This window comes from Mytilus californianus, unplaced genomic scaffold, assembly GCF_021869535.1.
Source record: "Mytilus californianus isolate M0D057914Y unplaced genomic scaffold, xbMytCali1.0.p SCAF_1, whole genome shotgun sequence".
NCBI classification, from domain to species: domain Eukaryota; kingdom Metazoa; phylum Mollusca; class Bivalvia; order Mytilida; family Mytilidae; genus Mytilus; species Mytilus californianus.
The window spans coordinates 88,595,657-88,606,300 of record NW_026262581.1 but is presented as its reverse complement, the minus strand read 5'-3'; the positions used below and the strand labels follow the sequence as shown (position 1 = coordinate 88,606,300).

At 34.8% G+C, this 10,644-nt stretch overlaps 2 protein-coding genes and 1 long non-coding RNA gene across 17 annotated transcripts in view; 1 reads left to right on the top strand and 2 right to left on the bottom strand.

Annotated features, from left to right (window-relative positions):
• The window catches only part of LOC127710138 (uncharacterized), a 304,241-nt gene that overhangs the window by 35,953 nt on the left and 257,644 nt on the right, over window positions 1–10,644 (top strand). The window lies entirely within an intron of this gene.
• LOC127709649 (uncharacterized) overlaps window positions 1–10,644 on the bottom strand; it is a 479,059-nt gene that overhangs the window by 424,651 nt on the left and 43,764 nt on the right. For 2 of the 14 annotated variants that reach the window (XM_052215267.1, XM_052215259.1), the window contains one exon: window positions 6,438–7,669. The exons of 8 other annotated variants lie outside the window; for them this stretch is intronic. The gene's annotated coding sequence lies outside the window, so the exon portion shown is untranslated. 4 more of the 14 variants (XM_052215304.1, XM_052215276.1, XM_052215296.1 and 1 more) reach the window with 4 other exon arrangements.
• LOC127709512 (uncharacterized) overlaps window positions 6,438–10,644 on the bottom strand; it is a 217,648-nt gene continuing 213,441 nt past the window's right edge. For both annotated transcript variants that reach the window (XR_007985696.1, XR_007985698.1), the window contains one exon: window positions 6,438–6,481. The gene's annotated coding sequence lies outside the window, so the exon portion shown is untranslated. The remainder of the gene's footprint in view (window positions 6,482–10,644) is intronic.

Genomic DNA, 10,644 nt, shown 5'->3' with positions numbered 1-10,644 from the left:
GCGGGGATTTCCACAGCGACAAGATGGATCTGATACAATATTTATTTGAAAGAGATCATAATTAAGGAATGTAGATGAACATCTAAATTGCGTTAAAATAATATTAAGGTTTCTTGGACCAAATGCAAAGTAACTTGGCACCGTTTTATTACCTACTGTAGAACTCTTTTTTAATTTATTTTTAAATTTTGATAAAGTTTCTGTTTTTCGCACGGATAGTTTTAGATTGGTGTGATGTCAAGCCAGGGGTCTATACTTAGGTACTTTTCAGTATGCACATAGGCTTTTGGTTTAGGCTTGGAGCAAAAATTTTAATTGTAGCTGAGTAGATTCCCCAAGGACCAAATTAAGTGATGAATATAAAATAATAAAAGTTATAGTTCATTTATGATTTATGTTTCATTCAAACCTGGATACAACTGGCACTGCTACACAATACATGTATTTACACAGGAGTTTATTTATAATGGGATAGAGTAGGACTTTGAACTATGTTGATTATATTGTTGATATGAGTACTAAATGCTTAATTTTACCTATCATGAGTTCAAATGGAGAGTTCTGAATCAAATCAGGATAATTAAAATATTGCTTAGATTAAATGTACTAGGAACTCATTATGTGTGACTTTGAGGATTTTGTTCATTGGGCACATATTTCGGCAAGTTGGAGTTAAGGACAGAGACCTACTCAGACAGGTTTTTAATGTCAGGTCAAAAGATTTTTGCAAGGAGGTAACTGTTTTTCTGGATGTTCACTCAGGCGTTATATACTTTTTATTACTACAAAACACACATCCACTGACCAAAGGAGAAATATGTACAGTATAAACAACACACACTCAAATATTAAGTACAACATTACAACAAATTATGAATGGACCTTTAGTATATTTACAATCCAAAATAGGTACTCTAGTCAAATATGGAACAAATTACAGTTAAAAATAATCAGGACCATTTCTGAGGACTTTGTATAAATAATGTTTTTAAGAAAAAATTAACAGAACCATGTTGTTTACATAAGCACAAGATGCCTGTGCTCACGTGTGACAGCTATCCACCAAAGGACAAGGATGTTAATAATTATAGGGCACCGTACAGCCTTTAACAATGAGCAAACACATAGTGTATTAAGCTATGTGAAACAATTGAAAAGAGGAAAACAGTGGCCTGATTTATGCTTTATATAACAGTAAACAAATATGGCAGACTGCAAACAAACAACAACCACTGAGTTACAGGCTCCTGACTTCGGACAGGCACACAAAGAATGTTACCAGGTTAAACATATTTGAGAGTGCTCAACCGTCTGTCTAACCTGACAGCAAAACATAAGAACAAATTATTACAAGCTTAAGAGTGTGCATGCTGAAATGTTGTGCCTGTTTTACTTATCATTGATTTCATGTTGAAAGTCTGTAATATGAAGGTTTTACTACAAGTATCACATAAACTTGACATTATCAATGTTCTATGAAAATGAGATCACAGTCTGATGCCAGACAGACATGTACACCTTACAATCATTCACCATATATAGTGGTCATATCGCCAATAGTACCAGAGAAACATATCAAACCACAAAATCTTAACATTGACCAATGAACCATGAAAATGAGGTCAACGTCATAAGAACCCTGCCAGACAGACATGTACACCTTACAATCATTCCATACACCAAACATAGTTGACCTATTGCTTATAGTATCTGAGAAATAGACCAAACCACAACAAGAGTGCACATGCTGAAATGTCTCGCCTGCTTACTGACCATTGATTTTATGTTGAAAGTCTTTAAGATAAAGGTCAACTACAAGAATCACATAAACTTAACATGTTTAAAGATCCATGGCAATGACGTCGATGTCAGATAAATCCTTTCAGATAGACATGTACACCTTGCATATTCCATACACCAAATATAGTTGACCTATTGCTTATTTTAATTGAAAAACAGACCAAAACACAAAAAGTTAACATTGACCAATGAACAATGAAAATGAGGTCAAGGTCAGATGATACCTGTCAGACAGACTTGTTCACCTAACAATCATTCCATACACCAAATGTAGTTGACCTATAGCTTAAAGTACTTGAAAAACAGACAAAAACATAAAAATTTAAGATTGACCAATGAACAAAATAATGAAGTCAAGGTCAGATGACACTTGCCATTTGATATGCAGTACTGCCAAGTTTTCATGAAGCAAATGCGTGAGATTTGGCAAAAATTGTAAAGATCAAAGAGAAAAAAACAATAGATCAAAGGAAAATGCCGCCAAATATGCATGAAAATGCGTGAGTCTCACGCTAAATGCGTGAGACTTGGCAGCCCTGGATATGTACACCTTACAATCATTACGAACACCAAATATAGTAGACCTATTGTTTATAGGATGTGAGATATGGACTTTACCACAAAAACTAAACCTTGTTCACTGCTCCATGAAATGAGGTCAAGGTGAAGTGAAAACTGTCTGACAGGAATGAGGACCTTACAAGGTACGCACATACCAAATATAGTTATCCTATTACTCATACTAAGAGAGAAATTAACATTACAAAAATTTTTCACTTTTTTCAAGTAGTCACTGAACTATAACAATCAGGTCAACGACAATGGACATAAGACAGGTGGAACTTCATAACATAATGCATTTATATACAAATTATCAAGCATCCAGGTCTTCTACCTTCTGATATATTAAGCTTTTAAGTAATTAGTTGACGCCGCCACCTGCAGATCACTATCCCTATGTCTTGCTTTCTGCGGCAGAAGTCTCAGGCAAGACAAAAATCAGTTGGAAAAGGCTTGACACATCGAATTGCCATTGAGCACAAAAAAATCCATAACAAAAAGACAAAAAAAAACAATACCAATTCAAAAATTCCCATTTACTGAATATATCACATAACTTTCAATAATTTTAAGTCAAGTAATTTGTTGTTTTTACCATCTATTCTTAGCAGTCTGAACAATTAACTGTGAATTTCTATGTCTAAAAGTCCTGCAAACTTTCTTGACATGCCAAAAAAAAACATATTAAGAAGTGCTGAATACTAAGGAAATATTGTAAGTTGTAGAAATGTAATATATTCCATGTTTACATTTTCTTGGAAAGCTAAAATCACAGAAAAGTTTACATTTGGGTCATGAGAAAGCTGTTGTTACAAGTTTTTTGGTCTTGCCTATGACAAATGTCACAGAATGCAAGATATAGGGACTTAAGCTCTTTCAATAAAGCTCGATATTTCAGAAGATAAAAGACCCCTTATGTTTCAGTTTCCATCTAGCATATATATTTCCATTGTCCCTAACCTCTCTTTCATGGTTCAGTGACTGCTTAAAAAAATATTATTATTTTGACATGTGATTTTATGCCCCACCTACGATAGTATAGGGGCATTATGTTTTTCGGTCTGTGCGTTCGTTCCTTTGTTCGTTTGTTCATTCGTCAGTCTGTCCCGCTTCAAGTTTTTGGTCAAGGTAGTTTTTGATGAAGTAGAAGTCCAATCAACTTGAAACTTAGTACACATGTTCCCTATGATATGATCTTTCTAATTTTAATGCCAAATTAGTTTTTTGATCCCAATTTCACGGTCCACTGAACATAGAAAATGATAGTGCGAGTGGGGCATCCATGTACTATGGACACATTCTTGTTTCCATTATTATGAGTAATATGACAATTATTTTTGGTATATAGAATAATTGCAAGGTATGCACATCTGTCAGAAGAGTTCACCTGACCTTTTCTTGATTTCATGAATCTGTGATCATTGTTACCGGTAAGTTTAAGTGATTAGGTCCATTTCTCAGATATTATATGCAGTAGGTCAACTATATTTGTTGTAGAGAATCATTCTATACACCAATAAAATGCTCCGCTGGGCGCAGCTTGATAAGACCGCAGAGGTTGAACCCTGAACAGTTGGGGCAAGTATGGACACAACATTCAAGCTTGATACAGCACTGAATTTGGATTATAATTAAATATTTGACACAGCATAGGTTTCTCACACAGAATGAAAGTGGTCTAAGAACTTAAAAATTTTTAATTTACCTATTCAAACCATATCATTATTATTTGCTTTTATATATAAATCAGAAATAACCAATTTAAAATGGAAAATTTTAAAGAAAAAAAGGAAAAAAAAATCCCCCCCCCCAATTTTTTGAACCCCCTTATGATTCATCACCCCCAAACTCAATCCCAGCTTTCCCTTTGTGGTATGGTACCTTGCAGTACAATTTCAGAGAGATCCATACACTTGAACACAAGTTATTGTCTGGAAACTAGAAAAATGCTTGTTTTTTGGCCCCAAATTCCTAAACGTTTAGGGCAATTACCCCCAAACTCAAACCCAGCTTTCCCTTTGTGATATGGAACCTTGTAGTATAATTTCATAAAGATCCATACACTTACACACAGGTTATAGTCCTGAAACTAGAAAAATGCTTGTTTTTGGCCCCTTTTTGGCCCCTAATTCCAAAAATTTTGAGGCAATTACCTCCAAAATCAATCCCAGCCTTCCCTTTGTGGTATGGTACCTTGTAGTACAATTTCAGAGAGATCCATACACTTGAACACAAGTAATGTCTGGAAGTTACAAAAATGCTTATTTTTGGCCCTTTTTGGCCCCTTATTCCTAAACGTTTTGGGCAATTACCCCCAAACTCAATTCCAGTTTTCCCTTTGTGATATGGAGGGGGGTAGGAGGGGTCCTGATCCTGATATCATGGGCTTAAAAACATTGAATCCCGAGGTCCCGAACTTAAAAAAATTAAAATCCCGACATCCCGAAATTCGAAAAATGAATTCCCGGATCCCGAAAGAATCAATCCCGAAATCCCAAGCTTAAAAACACCTGATCCTGAAGTCCCGATAAAGGTCCTACCCCCCTCTGATATGGAACCTTGTAGTACAGTTTCAGAAAGATCCATACACTTTCACACAAGTTATTGTCATGAAACTAGAAAAATGCTTGTCTTTTCCCCTTTTTTGGCCCCTAATTCCTAAAATTTTGAGGCAATTACCCAAAAAATCAATCCCAGTATTCCCTTTGTGATATGGATCCTTGTAGTACAATTTCATAAAGATCCATACAATTACACACAAGTTATTGTCCTGAAACTAGAAAAATGCTTGATTTTTGCCCCTTTTTGGCCCCTTATTCCTAAAATTTTGAGGCAATTCCCCCAAAATCAATCCAAGCCTTCCCTTTGTAGTATGGTACCTAATGCAGTACAATTTCAAAGAGATCCATACACTTGAACACAAGTTATTGTCTGGAAACTAGAATAAAATGCTCCGCTGGGGCGCAGCTTGATAAGACCGCAGAGGTCGAACCCTGAACAGTTGGGGCAAGTATGGACACAACATTCAAGCTTGATTCAGCACTAAATTTGGATTGTAATTAAATATTTGACACAGCATAGGTTTCTGACACAGAATGAAAGTGGTCTAAGAACTTACAAAATTTTAATTTACCTATTCAAACCATATCATTATTATTTGCTTTTATATATAAATCAGAAATAACCAATTTAAAATGGAAAATTTTAAGGAAAAAAAAGGAAAAAAAAATCCCCCCCCCAAAAATTTTTTGAACCCCCTTATGATTCATCACCCCCAAACTCAATCACAGCCTTCCCTTTGTGGTATGGTACCTTGCAGTACAATTTCAGAGAGATCAATACACTTGAACACAAGTTATTGTCTGGAAACTAGAAAAATGCTTGTTTTTTTGCCCCTTTTTGGCCCCAAATTCCTAAACGTTTAGGGCAATTACCCCCAAACTCAAACCCACCTTTCCCTTTGTGATATGGAACCTTGCAGTACAATTTCATAAAGATCCATACACTTACACACAAGTTATTGTCCTGGAACTAGATAAATGCTTGTTTTTTTGCCCTTTTATGGCCCCTAATTACTAAAATTTTGAGGGAATTACTCCCAAAATCAATCCCAGCCTTCCCTTTGTGGTATGGTACCTTGCAGTACAATTTCAGAGAGATCCATACACTTGAACACAAGTTATTGTCTGGAAACTAGAAAAATGCTTGTGTTTTGGCCCCTTTTTGGCCCCAAATTCCTAAACGTTTAGGGCAATTACCCTCAAACTCAAACCCAGCTTTTCCTTTGTGATATGGAACCTTGCAGTACAATTTCATAAAGATCCATACACTTACACACAAGTTATTGTCATGAAACTAGAAAAATTCTTGTTTTTTCCCCCTTTTTGGGCCCTAATTCCTAAAATTTGGAGGCAATTACCCCCAAAATCAATCCCAGCATTCCCTTTGTGATATGGAACCTTGTGATACAATGTCAGAGAGGTCCATAGACTTACACACAAGTTATTGTCATGAAACTAGAAAAATGCTTGTTTTTTGCCCCTTTTTGGCCCCTAATTCCTAAAATTTGGAGGCAATTACCCCCAAAATCAATCTCAGCATTCCCTTTGTGATATGGAACCTTGCAGTACAATTTCATAAAGATCCATACACTTACACACAAGTTAGTGTTCTGGAACTAGATAAATGCTTGTTTTTTTTGCTTTTTTATGGCCCCTAATTACTACAATTTTGAGGGAATTACCCCCAAAATCAATCCCAGCCTTCTCTTTGTGGTATGGTACCTTGCAGTACAATTTCAGAGAGATCCATACACTTGAACACAAGTTATTGTCTGGAAACTAGAAAAATGCTTATTTTTGTCCCCTTTTTGGCCCCTTATTCCTAAACTTTTTGGGCAATTACCCCCAAACTCAATTCCAGCTTTCCCTTTGTGATATGGAACCTTGTAGTACAATTTCATAAAGATCCATACACTTACACACAAGTTATTGTCATGAAACTAGAAAAAAATGCTTGTTTTTTGTCCCTTTTAGGCCCCTAATTCCTAAAATTTGGAGGCAATTACCCCCAAAATCAATCCCAGCATTCCCTTTGTGATATGGAACCTTGTGGTACAATGTCAGAGAGATTCATACACTTACACACAAGTTATGTCTGGAAGTTACAAAAATGCTTATTTTTGGCCCCTTTTTGGCCCCTAATTCCTTAACTGTTGGTACCATAACCCCCAAAATCAATCCCCACCTTCCTTTTGATGTATTGAACCTTATGGTAAAATTTCATTGAGATCCATTTACTTAAACTAAAGTTAAAGTGCGAAAACTAATGTGTCTTCAGATGACAACGACGACACCGGACGACAACGACGACGACGACACCAACGTCATACCAATATACGACCGCACAAAAAATTTTTTTCTGTCTTATAAAAATGCTTATTTTTGGCCCCTTATTCCTAAACGTTTTGGGCCATTACCCCCAAACTCAATTCAAGCTTTTCCTTTGTGATATGGAACCTTGTAGTACAATTTCAGAAAGATCTATACACTTACACACAAGTTATTGTCATGAAACTAGAAAAATGCTTGTTTTTTTCCCCTTTTTTGGCCCTTAATTCCCAAAAGTTTGAGGCAATTACCCCCAAAATCAATCCCAGCATTCCCTTTGTGATATGGAACCCTGTGGTACAATGTCAGAGAGATCCATAAACTAACACACAAGTTATGTCTGGAAGTTACAAAAATGCTTATTTTTGGCCCCTAATTCCTTAACTGTTGGTACCATAACCCCCAAACTCAATCCCAACCTTCCTTATGTGGTATTGAACCTTATGGTAAAATTTCATAAAGATCCATTCACTTAAACTAAAGTTAGAGTGCGAAAACCAATGTGTCTTCGGACGACGACGACGCCGGACGACGTCATACCAATATATTTTTGCGGTCGTATAAAAATAGCTGACATACTGTTAATAGCATATGTTAAATGGACATAATCACCAAACTAAACAATGATCTATGAACCATGAAAATGATGTGAAGGTTAGAAGAACCCTGCAAGCTAACAATCATTGAATTAATCTGACCTTGACCTCATTCTCATGGTTCATTGGTCCATATTTGTGGTATGGAATGATTGTAGGTGTATATGTCTGTCTGGTAGGGTTCATCTGACCTAATCTCATTTTCATTGTTCATTGTTTAACATTAAATTCTTTGTGGAAACAACTGTCTCTCAGATACTATAAGCAATAAGTTAATTGAATTTGGTATTTGGAATTAAAGTCAAGTGTAAATGTCCATCAGACAGGGTTCATATGATTTTGAACTTATTTCCATGGATCTTGCTAATGTTAAATTTATGTGATATCTGTAGTAAAATTTGATGTTATAGACTTAACATACACGTTATTTTATTTGGCGGCATTTTGTCCAAGGTTATGGTTGTCTTTCTGATATTGTTTTATATCTAACCCCCTTGTTTTATTAATTTTATATTTACATTGTATCATAGATCAAATTTATTCGTTCAGTGTATGTTCAATTGTTTTTGTTATGTCTTTTGATTGAGTTAAGCCATTTCAATTGATATTTTATAGTGTGTCTTTCTAAGTTGTGATGTTACACTATTGTTTCAGGTAGGGTGAAGGTTGGCGCCTATTAAAACGTTTAAACCCGCTGCATTTGTTTGCACCGGTCCTAGGTCAGGAACCTGATGTTCAGTGGATGTCGTTTGTTGATGTGGTTCATAAGTGATTAGAACGTTGGTTTTCCTGTTTGAATGGTTTTACACTAGTCATTTTTGGGGCCCTTTATAGTTTGCTGTTCGGTGTGAGCCAAGGCTCCGTGTTGAAGGCCGTACTTTGACCTATAATGGTTTACTTTTACACTTATACCACATCTTCTTATATCTATACAATTCAGTTATGATCAGTAAAGCAGACAAGACTTATTAGTATGTTCACTCATTGTTTTTTTTAAACAATAATTACTTTCTGATAAACTTATTTGCAAATGCTGTCTATGTGATGTTTTGGTTTGCTACTGTTCCACACTAAGCATGATTGATATCATTTCTGTACTATCAATCAACATGTAATGCACATATATACCCATGGTTAATGAAAATGCACATGTACATTGATGGTTGATGAAAATGCACATGTACAAATGGTTTATGAAATTGCACATGTATACCCATGGTTGAGGAAAATGCACATGTATACCAATGGTTGATGAAATTGCACATGTATACAAATGGTTGATGAAAATACACATTTATACCGATGGTCGATGAAAATGCACATGTATACCGATGGTTGATGAAAATACACATGTGTACCGATGGTTGAAGAAAATGCACATGTATATATACCAATGGTTGATGAAAATGCTCATGTATACCAATGTTTGATGAAATTGCACATGTATACCTATGGTTGATGATAATGCGCATGTATACCTATGGTTGATGAAAATGCACATGTATACTGATGGTTGATGAAAATGCTCATGTATACCAATGTTTCATGAAATTGCTCATGTATACAGATGATTGATGAAATTGCACATGTTCACTCATCGTTTTTTTTAAACAATAAATACTTTCTGATAGAAACTTATTTATGAAAATGCACATGCACACCGATGGTTGATGAAAATGCACGTTTACCAATGGTTGATGAAAATGCACATGTATACCAATGGTTGATGAAAATGCACATGTATACCAATGGTTGATGAAAATGCACATGTGTACTGATGGTTGATGAAAATGCATATCATCATGTATACCGATGGTTGATGAAAATGCACATGTACTACCGATGGTTGATGAAAAATTCCAATAGTAATCCATGTGACTGTGCTTAAAAAAAAAATTAAAAACATGTACTACTGGCTTAATTATTGTTTTAATATTGGAAACATATTACCAGTGTTTCTGTGCAGAAATAACAAATATATGCTTTTTGCATAACTTTATTGTCAAAATTTTATTTAACCTAGAACATGATATGCGAAAATGCTGTTTATCTGGCAAATGTGTCTTTTACATAGACATGTATGAAAACAACATGAAATAAATAGAGTGTCCTCTTAAACCATTCAAAAAGCAAACAAACATATCAAATAGTCTCCACTGCCTGACCATCAAAGCTTTATATAAACCCACTAACAAGTGAGTGTTACATAGTTATACACTATTCAATATACACTAACAGGTTGTGCCCCATTACCATGACATATTAGTGAGAAATATATATACGGTAACAACAGTAAACAGTCAGTAAAAACATAATTAGTATCAATATAATCAAATCATTATCAAATTTCAGGAATCTAAAAAGCAAAACAATTTTTCTAGATATGCATTCAAAGATTCAAATACAAAATATCCCATTAATCAAAATATTACAGTAGCTTTTTACTGTGCTTATACAAGGAGAGTAGATCCTTGATTTAGACGAGAGCCTAGCAAAATATTAATTTCTTATTACATTTAAGGTCAATTTTTTTAGCTTGAGTGACTGCATAATTAGTTTATTTATTTGGCTAATTATTATATGAAACAGACAGTTGTAAAAAGTTTCATTACATAAATTTGTGCCTGCTTTATGCAAATTTTACAATTGGGTGAAATTTTTCCTCAGATGACGAACAATCATTTTGATAAAATGATTACAAACTGAAAGTCAAAAAACTGATTGGCCCATTAGCAATCTGAAAAGTTAAGATCTCTTGCAAAAGCACAGTAATGAAATGAAAATGTTCTGTTTTTATA